The sequence below is a fragment of the Ctenopharyngodon idella genome, chromosome 21, assembly GCF_019924925.1.
Source record: "Ctenopharyngodon idella isolate HZGC_01 chromosome 21, HZGC01, whole genome shotgun sequence".
Lineage (NCBI taxonomy): Eukaryota > Metazoa > Chordata > Actinopteri > Cypriniformes > Xenocyprididae > Ctenopharyngodon > Ctenopharyngodon idella.
The window spans coordinates 12352986-12365287 of NC_067240.1; positions in this window are offsets into that span (position 1 = coordinate 12352986).

A 12302-nucleotide genomic window follows, 5' to 3' on the forward strand; every position below is an offset into this window, starting at 1 on the left:
ACTGAGACAAAAGATTGTGTGGCATGTTTCTGCGTGAGTTTGTTGTTTTCGGGAATGACCTGAAAGTCTGGTAGTGTGTGAACCTCAGTCGTATTGTGTATGATGCCTAGTGGTGTAATGTACTTCAGCCTTAAGTGAACCAGGACCACCAATGGTGCCCCCTCAGAAAAAATAATAAATAAATAGGTGCAGGACACCAGCAAGTTAACTGCTGACCTGATGTGGTAGATACATCAGTGCATGGCTTATTAGGGACTCTCCATCCATTCTCTCATGCTGGAGCGCTGTAAACATCACTGATGGGATGATCCAGTGTGATTGTGCTGAAGCTCTTCATGCTGTCTTCCTCAGAGCCTTTTAACAGCCACATTGCTTTTCATTTTATATCTTCCAAAACCTTTGATATCATATTATATGATTAATCTACCCATTTAACAAACAGCATAGATAAAAACGTAAACTAAGCATGATCTAGCGGCTAACGTGGACTTGTTATGCGTTTTATACTCTTTCTTCCCCCACACGAGTAGTAATCTATTGCTGAAATGTTAACTCAATTTGTCAGTGTTATCTTCATGTCAACAGTTTCCCTTAAATATTTATAATAGGCTCAGAGTGCTGAGAACCAGCAAGCACAGGATGAATCTGAGAATGTTAACATGCAGGACATTTTTTCCACAGACTCTCAAACTTGGGAAATGTGAAATGTCTCAAGCAACCTGATGAAGAGAAAGCATAATCCCGAAGGTGAATCCATCAAGCCCTCTCTCATTAGTGTCTTTCCCCATGACTCATCCTTGCTTTTCTTCCCTTCATTACTCAAGTGGGAATTCGCTTTTCCGGGCATGAGGATATTGGGATATTTAGGATCAGCCACAAAACCGTAAGCACTTTACAAATCTAAAACATCAATTTAGGGTTAGCATTAAATTGTCTGGCACAAATTTTCAAAAATGAGTTTTTGTAATTCTCAAATTTTCTGTAATTCTTCAAAATTATGTATGATTTGTTGGAATCCGGCAAAAAAATGACTGAGCTACACCTGTTTGAAGTCGATAGAGTCAGCAAAGTCGATTTTAACTGAGTTAGAGTTTTCTGAAGGTTCCAAAACAAAATCACCATACCATACAATCCCTGGTAATACCACCAAATTTGGCACAAACCAGGTCAAAACCCTTATCTATAGGAATATATATATATATATATATATATATATATATATATATATGTATATCCCCCCCCCCCCAAAATGATTCCACAATTAACATCATTGAAACAGAAAGCCTATTTATTAAGACCTACTGTATCACACGGATCAAATATAACATTCACAGATCTAATATAAACGTTAACTTAAGACACTACAGATAATGTTTCAATGAATACTTGCCAAGACAGATTTTTGAAATATTGTAATTCTGTGTATATGTGTATGTATCAGGATTGCGGGTCTGAGGCATCTTTGTGCAAATGCTTTGGATCTGTCAGTCAGCGCGAGATCGTTTGTTTACATCAGCATGAGTTTGAAAATCACATTTCATTGGTTCAGACTCATGCCATCAAGAATTCGCTATGAATATTCACAAAGTTGGAATGCTGCGCTTTACAACCATACCAAACTTGTGCTGAGGGAAGCGTCAGTCGTCCAGAAGCGAGAAGAGAAAAACAGCGTTTTTTATGGTCAAAGGAAAGGTAGGCCTACTCCTATCAGAAAACGTACAAATAAAGATACTTTTAGATGTTTAATTGCTATTTGCAGCATTGGAATCGGTAGACTAGGGCTTAATGAACTCATTTTTGTGAAAACCTCGATTTTGACCAAAATTTACATTTTTCACTTGTTTTGCCTGTAGCTCGAAATTAGCCTGTGCGCATTCCGACTCCTTTTGGCAGCACGGGTCACATATATTTGAGTGACTAAGTTATATTATGTTCATTTCAGAAACCTTGCACTGGTCCACAAATCCTTGAGCAATCCTTGATTAAAAAAAAAAAAGAAGAAAAAGGATGTCCTGACCCAATTCTATACCCATGATGTATAATAGCTAGATCTGATCCAATGACCCAAAACTGTCTAAACATTAAGTATTATACTAATAGTGTTACCAGTGACCAGCACTCAGCCGTCACATAAGTAGCCCAGCAGGCTGTGTCAACAATGACACTAAGCTTGTAATCCCCATAACACTGATGTGGTGTCTAATGTACCTCTAATGCATCTCAAATGTATCTTTTATCTGCCGAAGTCCTTGAGCAGTAGCAGACAGCCACAAGTTTGGGCCCAAAAAGGCCAGACGTGTAAACACAGTAGTGTTCTACTCCCGCTGTACATTCGCCATCATCCTATGACTCACACAGAGACCTCTGACATATAAACAATTATCGGAATGTTAAGTTTATTTGATGGTTCTCTTGTCTATCTGTGGGCTGATAGTTTGAACTCAAATTTTGTTTGTTTTAGAATCTGGCTTTGCTGTGTCACAGGAATATGTATTGCTTAACCATTTTTGGAAATGGCAGCTTTCAGGTTTTCCTGTTGTGACCTTTAAGATGTAAAAGAAAGATAGAGTTCCTCATAAAAAGCAGAACATTTTATGACTCAGACTCAGCAACATACACATAATTATTATTTGGGTTACATAATGAAATACATTCAAGAAAATTTGTAGCCCAGTATGTAAGTAGATAGTAAATGTCCACCAGGTTCTATTAATTTATTCTATTCAGATATTAATTTATTCTATTTTAAATAAAAACCACTATACAACCGGCTTGTACTAATAGTGGATAAAAGGAAGATGACAACATAATTTATAACTGTAATTAAACTATACCTGTTCTGTCTCCATGCAGCATATATTCTCTTGCTCTGTAGAAATCGTTGTCTGACCTGGGTTCAAACTGAACACCGCTGACGACAGTTTCGGACACTTTTAGTGCATGAGATTGTCCTGTTTGTTTGTTGCATGAGCTCTTGAAGCCCCGCCCTCTTCTTGAAAGTGGGCCGGGAGCAGCAGCTCATTTACATTTAAAGGGACACACACACAAAAACGCTTTTTTTTGCTCTCCCCCCAAAACTGGCTATTTTAACATGATATAAAAAAAAATATATGTGGGGTATTTTGAGCTAAAACTTCACATACACACACTGGAGACATAATAATAGGTGCCCTTTAAACATTCTAAAAATAATATAACACAGCAACAATAACATCTTGCATAGCATCCCTATACCAACACATACAAAATTGTATAAAAGTTTGTGGAAGTGTAAAAGTATAGACATATTATGAATATTAGTGTTCTGAGGCACTGATACACTGACATTTCATACCAATCTGATTACAGCAACCTGGAGTTCAGTTTTAGTCGTTATTCAATCTTAGCCGTTAGATCCATGTGTGTTACCTGCACTGCTAATCATCGCCTCATAGACTTGGATTGCATTTCAAAACAGGATCAGGGCTGGGGTCAGTTCAAGGTATGAGCTGCCCTTATATGGTCAACACAATGAACGGAGACATAAAATGAGTAAGATAGGTAAACTGAAGGAAGAACGAGAAAATGAGTATAGGAAGGGTGGTGATTTGGAATGAAGTGAAGTAATCTGTCTTGTCTATTACCTAAGGTCATGATCCTTTTAATAATGTAGTTGTATAATAAAAATCAGAGACTTAAATACGTACAAGTGCCAGCACATGACTGATGCAGCATATCCATTTTCATCCTCACTTTTTACCTTTTATAATTGTATTATTTTCCCTAAGACCAAATGCCTCATTCGCGTTTCACTTTAGCGTATCTTAATGACACTCTTGATAAATTACCCATTTGCCCAGATAAAATACTTAATGTTGCACCACTTGATGAGAGATGGGATCAATTTCAAAGGTAGTCCTGGTCATTAGCTTCACCTATGAGAGGAGGCCTTAAGAGCACCACATGTTGAAATACTAACTTGCTGCACAGTTTTCCTTTCTTTGGATATGTTTATTGTGTTGCTTGCTTCTGAGTGATATTCATATCAATCATCTATATCAGTACAGAGGGGCTGCACAAAAATATTCCAATGATACAATACATTAAACGCGTTATAAAAAGCGGTTTGGTTAGTCTCTGAAGCATCTGCATATTTTATACCGCCTCAGATGTTGCGGCGTACCTCTGTTTCGTGTGAGGAAAACAGCTTGAACGATTAGCTTTGATTGGAAATGTGAAACTAATTATGCAACATTTGTGTTTGATTGATTCAAACTATGTTTGTGTGATTGATTGTGATTGGTGCTGGTATTTCTGCTCATGTTACACACATTTGATTCAGCGATTAATCAAACAGAAATTTTAGATCAGCACATGCTTCCAAGACACTGACACAATTAGTGAGCGAATCAAGTCGTTTAAGTAATAGCCTCATTTGGGGTTACAATGAGACTCTTACATATTAAACAGATCACATTAATCAGTCATTCGGTGTTTAGCTACTTACAACCGACAACATTAGGTCACAAACCCTTAAACCGCTGTATTTCCTATGTGGAATGAGTTTGTTTAGTAATCTGCTATACTGTAAAAAAAAAAAAAAAAAAAAGGGTGGATTAGAAACGAAAACATCTGCACTTTGAGAGAACTGACGTTGAAATAAATTTTTGGGACAAGTGGCAAACATAAATCTTCAGTGTTTTTGGCCACTGATGTTTGATTTGACTCAGTGCCTATAAATACGAATTCCAAACTGTATAATCTGTCAGTCGGGCTGATTTAGGTAAGATCATAGACAGATCGTTTTTTTGTATAAAATGCATGATGTTTTTAGCAATTTGTGATGTTGGAATGGATCCTTGCTCCCCACAGTCCCCTCCCACAGCACAGCTGAGGAATATCTAACACTGTCTCCAGCGTCAGGAATGCCGACCTTCTCGGGTTATGACCTGTAATTAATTGTTTTGAGGGTCTGGCTCCACGTTCTTGGCGTTTGGAGTTGCAGTATGGGAAGGGTATAGCGTTCTCTCGAATATCCAAATTAGATTTTCACTGTTGTTCCAGCGGTCACCGGGCAAATTGAGAGAATCCCCCTCCAGCCTTGAAACCGGTCGATAACTTAACGAGACGTCTAGCTATGACACGCAAACATCTGACATGCTGTTTAAGTGAATGTAAAACACACTGTCTGATGGACAGCTGAGGCTCATGAGTGATAAAGCACAGGCCGGAGGTTTTGGAGTTGTGTTTTTCTATTTATTTTCGAAGGTGGGCAGCCAAGACAAATGTTCTAAATGCAATTCAATCTTAAAAATTCAAGGGAGCTTTTGCTTGGACCATCCGAAGCAAACCGTAGAAGCCTCGGGCCAAAATGTAAATCTCTCTCTGACAAATGTTCAGTGAGTCATCGTTTCTCAGCACACAGTTAGCGAAGGTTTTGATTGGCAAACGCATAATTGTAGTCATTTAAATGTTTCCTACTAACAGAAGGTTGAGAAGTTGGCTCTCTGATTTGGTTTCTCTAAACGAAGATGGATGCATTACATCCATGTACACATATTCTCCTCTTAGATTAGCACTCAAAAATGTATAATTCTATTTTCGAATCATATTTTAGCCTGCTGTCTGACTTATATGCTGGTATGGCATGACTTTCAGCAGAAAGTGTCTGATTAGCTCTTGTGCTGTGGTTACAATCAGCCATTTGCAAGAGAGCAACGTAAACAAACAAATTAGACCTATTATGATTCCCACTGCCATGCTTATGTGTTGTGTATATGTGTGTCTATGTTAATCCAGTCTTGGATGAGGTGGAGATCTCATTCCTTTGTGCTGTGTTCATGAACCAAGCCTTGCATGCTCAGGGAGGGATCCAGAATCCTACACTCTCTTCTCATGGCACGAAAGCCTATTGTATGTCCCCCACCTCTGAAAGAGGCCGACAGATAACCTCCCCACACAAAAGACATGCGCGATGAGGGCAACACAAGCCTGCCGTGATTCCAAGCTTGCCTCTGGCCCGCTTCAGTCACCCGCAAACACAAAGGCGGCTCAGCTGGGATAAAAGCGCTGAGAAGTGTTGTTTTTGTTTTGGTTTTTAGCAGCCAACCTTACTGATTCATCCTTGACCCTTGACTCATCAAAAAGCGTCTCCTTTCAATTAAAAGCGACTCAAATGGATCCAATCACTCACTATAGTGGCCGTTTCAGAGAATACCATCAGTGCAAATTCTTCTAGTGGTGTTGCACCATGACCCGCATAAGGGGGCTGAGTTCTTTCACTGCCTGTGAACAAAACAGACGGAGAATGATGTTTTCCTTTTCATGCCCAGCCTCTGAAACCCCATCCCTCTTTTCTGGTGTCAGTTGTTCTTTTGTGTCGGCCAGCGGTGGCTCCCTTTGACACGGCGGTGGTTATCCTCTTGATACCTGATTCCAAAGAGTCTGCTCACTCGGTCATTTGTTCTCCCATCACTTTTACTCCAGCCTGTGTGATTGCCAGGCTCTGAGACCCTCACCCACCTACCTGCAGGTCTACCTGGTCAGTTTTAGGCATTTACTGGCTCAACTTCTCATTAGCTGGTCCACAATGGTTATTAACTTGTTTAGTTTGGTCATTAGCTGGTCAAACTTGACATACGTTTCGGTTACACTTTATTTTGATGGTCCTCTTTAGCCATTCTACTTTGCAACTACATGTCAACCAATTTTCATTATAGTATTAGTAGACTGTAGTAGACTGTTAGTAGACTGTTAGTTGTTAGGGTTCGGTTAGTAAAATAAATTGACATGTAGTTGCAAAGTTACTTATAGTCAGTAGAATGTCTGTTGGGAGACCACAAAGTGTTGGCAGCTAGTTGACATGCAGTTGCAAAGTTACTTAGTAGAATGTCTAAAGTGGACCATCAAAGTAAAGTGTTGCCTAAGTTTGTACAAACTGGTCATTAACTGGTCCAAGCTGGTCTGTTTGGTTATTAGCTGGATCAAACTGGTCATTACCTTATTCAGTTATTATTCAGCTTATTAGCTGTTTCATAATGGTTAACTTGTTCAGTTTGGTCATTACCCCGGTTTAAACTGGTCATTAGCTGGTCTAAACTGATCATTAACTTGTTCATTCGGGTCCTTAGCTGGTTAGGGCTGGTCATTAGCTGGTACTAAATGGTTATTAACTGGATCAATTTGAACATTAGCTGTTTAAAAAATGGTCAAAATGACTATTTGTTTCTCTCATGATGTACATGGTATCACTTTATTTTAGGGTCTTTTAACTAGTTGCTTATTAGCATGCATATTACTAGAATATTGGCTGTTTACTAGTACTTATTAAGCACATGCCTTATTCTGCATGACCTTATTCTACATTCTTAATCCTTCCCAATACCCAAACTTAACAACTAACTTACTAACTATTAATATGCAGTAAATTAGGAGTTTATTGAGGGAAAAGTCGTAGTTAATAGTGAATACGTGTTCCCTTACTAAAGTGTTACCATGTACATTAACTTCTTGACTTAAACAAAACAGAGGGGTTTAACTATTGTTGAAGGACATGGATGGGTGGGTTCAGTTTGGTCATTAGCGGTTTAAAACTGATTATTAATTTGTTCAATTTAGTCATTAGCATGTCTAAAATGGTTATTAAATGGTTCAATTTGCTCATTAGCTGGTCAAGCTGATTTTTGCAACATAGTGGCTGTTTTACCAGCTAATAACTTGCTTACACCACTTACACACTGCTTGTACCAACTAATAACCAGCTTAGACCAGCTAATGATAACTTTGGACTACTTAAAAGTCAGCTAATGGTCAGTTTGGACCATTTAATAACCAGTGTAAACCACTTAAAATCAGTCTGGACCAGTTAATAGCTACCTTGGAACAACTAATAACCAGCCTGGAGCGCTTTAAAACCAACTTGGATTAGAAACCAGCTGTTCCAAAAGACAGCTACAAGTTTAAGCTAGATTTCCCAGATGTAACAAGGAAAAACAAGAAAAATTATTTATTTGTTGTTTGCATTCAAAGCTCTCACCAACAACAAGATGGAATGAAGGTCACGTCATCTGTTCCACTTTACTCTTCAAATCTACCCTTACACAGACGCGCACACACATACATACCTGAAGAACAGACACAAAGGGTGCTCTCCAGGCCTCCCAGATACAGGATACCTCTGGCAGATAAATCCTGTGGGATTTCGACTCCATTCCAAGGCTTCTTTTCAGGCATTTCTTGAGGGATTCTCACGGAAATCTTCTGAACTCGGCAGATAAGAGGCACCTCTCCTGACAATCCAAAGTGGCTGCCATGTCACGGAATGAGATAAGGATTGCGGAGATGTTGCTGAGGGACAGTGTTGAGTGATGGCATTGACTGGAAAGAGCTAAACACTTCACAGCTCTTTAAACCACAAGACCAGCATTTCAACTGATTTTCACAATGAGCACATTGTCAAGGAATGTCTATCATAATTCATCTCTCACAATGTGTAACTAGCAAACATTCAAGAATGTCAAAATTTATCTAATAACAAAAGACCTGGATGTTCATGAGTTTCTCTTGATTTTGCTGGAGACTCTACTATACAAATATATATATATATATATATATATATATATAGAGAGAGAGAGAGAGAGAGAGAGGTCATAAATTATAAATATCAACATCTAAACCCAACCTAAACAGCACCAGGGCATAACGGGAACTTAACAGCAGTATGTTTAAGACACTATAATACCCGACTCTAAAAGCCATTCTCTACAAGCTGTGAAGAAACTCAGTTTATCTTGACCACATCTGGAACAAGATGCTACCACAATACTAATTTCATGACATTCCTACAGTTCATTGTTATTTCTGTTCATCTAGTCTTTGAGGCAACAAAACAAGCTTGCCAATTCCCGAAAAGATCCATTAATCCTTAATACACTTTTCGTATGAGTTATTTTACGGAGTCTGGAGCTGGTTCAAACAGCTGTGTGGTTATCTATGGCCCGTGTAAAACACCCTGGCCAGCATCGATCCACTCCTCACTACTGTAAAGATCCAAAAATACTGGCTTGTATGCAAGGAAACAAACACAATGTTATGAGAAAAAAAGCAGCAGCTTATGTTTCTTTACATCTCAGACACACTTCAAAAAAGCCTTCAAATGCTGGGATGTAAAGTTGTCTTCATGAATTACCCTATTTGTTTTTCTCATGATGTACATTTAGCTTCTTGACTTAAACACAAAACAGAGGGGTTTAACTATTGTCGAAAGACATGGATGGTTGCGTTCGTTCTGTCAACACAGACATGGTTGGATTGTATCATTGACATCTGCCATACAACGTAGAAGATTTCAAGTCCTTTGACTGAGTCTAATTAGATGTTGAAGTCAAATATAGATGCTTCTCATGTTCTTAAAGCTGCAGTCCATAACTTTTTTTTTTTTTTTGGTTAAAAATTATCCAAAATCAATTTTTGAGCAAGTACATAACCAGCCAGTGTTCAAAACCATCTCCTTACCTTAGCCCGATTCACAATAATGGTACTGGTAGGTTTCCGCAGGAAATACAAGTTTGCCTTTGCGTCATTACGCCACGCCTGTATACATAAAGAAAGGAGTCCTAGACGCTGCAGGTAGCGGATCATTTATAGCCTTTTCTCACAGCAGCTGGAATAATTAAATTTATCATTTTGATGGCGGATTGTAATTCAGAAAGGTCCAAAAGACAATCATCAGTAACAATTGGAGATTCACTCGTAGTTAAAAGCAAAAGATTTCGGATGCTAATATACACTAAATACACAGTGACGCAATGCTGATGTTGTTAACATTAACAATTTGAGAACAAAGTATAACAATAATTTGGCACCGTTTGATGTAATATGAACTAAGCTATCATTCGATTTAATCACCATTGGTAGAGCGAGTTATTGTAATGCTTTTTTTTCCCCCTCAGTTTGTCAGAACAAAAGTGGCAGACATGTTCCTTGTTCAGCTGACATTTTCCAGTGAAAATTCTTATTTTGGTCATACTTCCAAGATGAAGAATCTGTGATTTCAAAGTACAGTGAATATCCACACCGGTGCGGTGACTGACAGCCACACATTCTCCTCAAAACATTAGATTCATCCATGCTGAGGAGCCGTGCCAATGCACAACCCACATAAATAATAATTCCACAAATAACTGCAATTGCAGGTTCCAAACAGAGATGGTGACAAAGAGGCAAAACTTACAGACTGCAGCTTTAAATAACATTAATGACTAATGTTTGATTCAAGACACTGTAGGAAATCTATTATTTCTCTGAAAATGTGACTTATTTCAGGAGGTGCTGGAGAATTTATTTATGATCTACAATCTTCATCAGTTCATCTGCACCTTTATTTGCCGTTATATTGTCAACAAATATAGTACAGTTAAAATGCAGTGATCTGATCGTATTACTAATAGAGCAAAAGCATATAAAGAGGTAAAAGACACTGTCAATGAAAAAGCCATCTGGTTACAGCTCAGAAACAGCACTGCCTGCTGGTGAAGACTCAAAATAACCACTTGCCTGTTCTCACAAAAGTGAGATCGTAAATTCAGTGACATTATCATTCTACTCTTCAGAAGGAGGAAAAAAAATTGCACACTTTTACGGTAATGTGACAGACATGTCTTAGGTTTGTGTGAAGGTCAGTCAGGGATGCTCTCTGCACTAACATCACAATGTGGCTCCAAGTTTAAAACAACCCTAACCATACTGGTGTAAATATTTTGTCCCTGGCTAATACTGCACAAACACTTTCAAGACCAGGAGATTTGCAGCCTGGACATTATAGTCCTGATCCAAACTTTACAAACAACAAAACACTACAGCTGTGAACATCCGGCTATATGTAGCTACATAAACAGAGCTATATATAACTACCGTTCAAAAGTCTGGGGTCAGTTTTTTTTTTTTTTTTTTTTTAAAGAAAGGAATACTTTTCAGCAAGGACACATAAAATGATCAAAGGCAAGAAGCAAAAACTTTTATATTTTATACAAAAATCTATTTAAAATAAATTATGAACTACAAAAGAAAATATAAACTACATATCACGGTTTCCACAAAACTGTTAATAAGAACGTTTCTTGAGCACCAAATCAGCATATTAGAATAATTTCTGAAGGGTCATGTGAAGACTGGAATAGTGGCTGCTGAAAATTGAGCTTTGCCATTAATTATATTTTAAGTAATGATTTTGTATTTGAATTTGTATTTCACAATATTACTGTTTTTATTAAAAATTATATATATATATATATATATATATATATCTCAACATGAATTTTTAGAATATTTGGTTTGCCCACTTTTCAAGCTGCAAGCTTGCCCCGCAGTATTCAAACTGCATGATCTCCAAAAGTTTGTAAAACCTGATGGTCATGTGATCCAGAAATATTTTAAAGAGCATCTTGAGCTTCAGTGGAAGCAAGAAAATCTGACCTTAAACAGTGTTACAATTTTGCTTATTTGTTTAGCGCAGAATCTTCAATATTTCATATTTTACATGAAATTTTTTGTTAAATGTTCAAAATCCTAAAACTCAAAATACATCCAGACTCCCAGATTTTCAACAGCCTTAGGCATGAAATTCAACAGCACCACTGAAGTGGGGTAGTTCAAAGAGACTGTCCTTATAGCACCTTTACATTTGTTATCTTTAGTTTATATAGATACAGTATGGGATAAGTACAAAGCGTTTACATCAGTAAAACAGTCTACTATTAAATGACAACCTGCTATCAGACAACATGCACACATAGTAACTTGTAATATCCTCTCCACTTCTAATATACAAACTCACATACACCCTATTGCTGATAACAGCGCTGCCAAATACTGTGCACTGTTTACTAAAAGCTCCTTTGTACAGAAGGCCAGAACTCCTCTGCGAAACCTCAAAAGAAAAAAAAAAGAAAAAAAAAAAGCGCTACATCTTTGACATTAACCACTCCATTTTAACCGTAGCTTCAGATTCAGGGAATTTAGACAATAAAAGTATCTTAAAAGGACACTTGAACAGTTTGTGTTTCTTAAATGTCAGGCCTAATAGCTAGGATATGGTACGACAAGGGTTGTACCTTGTCAACATTTATCTTTATTTTAAGAGTGATCTGGTTTGGACGAATGCTTTTAAGAGCATCTGCACAGCAGCTTAGAAGAGGACTTTGGAGATACTGTTTGTGCACAGCCATCCCCTGTGTTTTAAATCAGAGTAATGTTCAGCCGGCTGGATGATGAAAGGGATTTGCATGCGCTGCATCTGGTGCTCTGTATACTTAAACTGTTAAAAG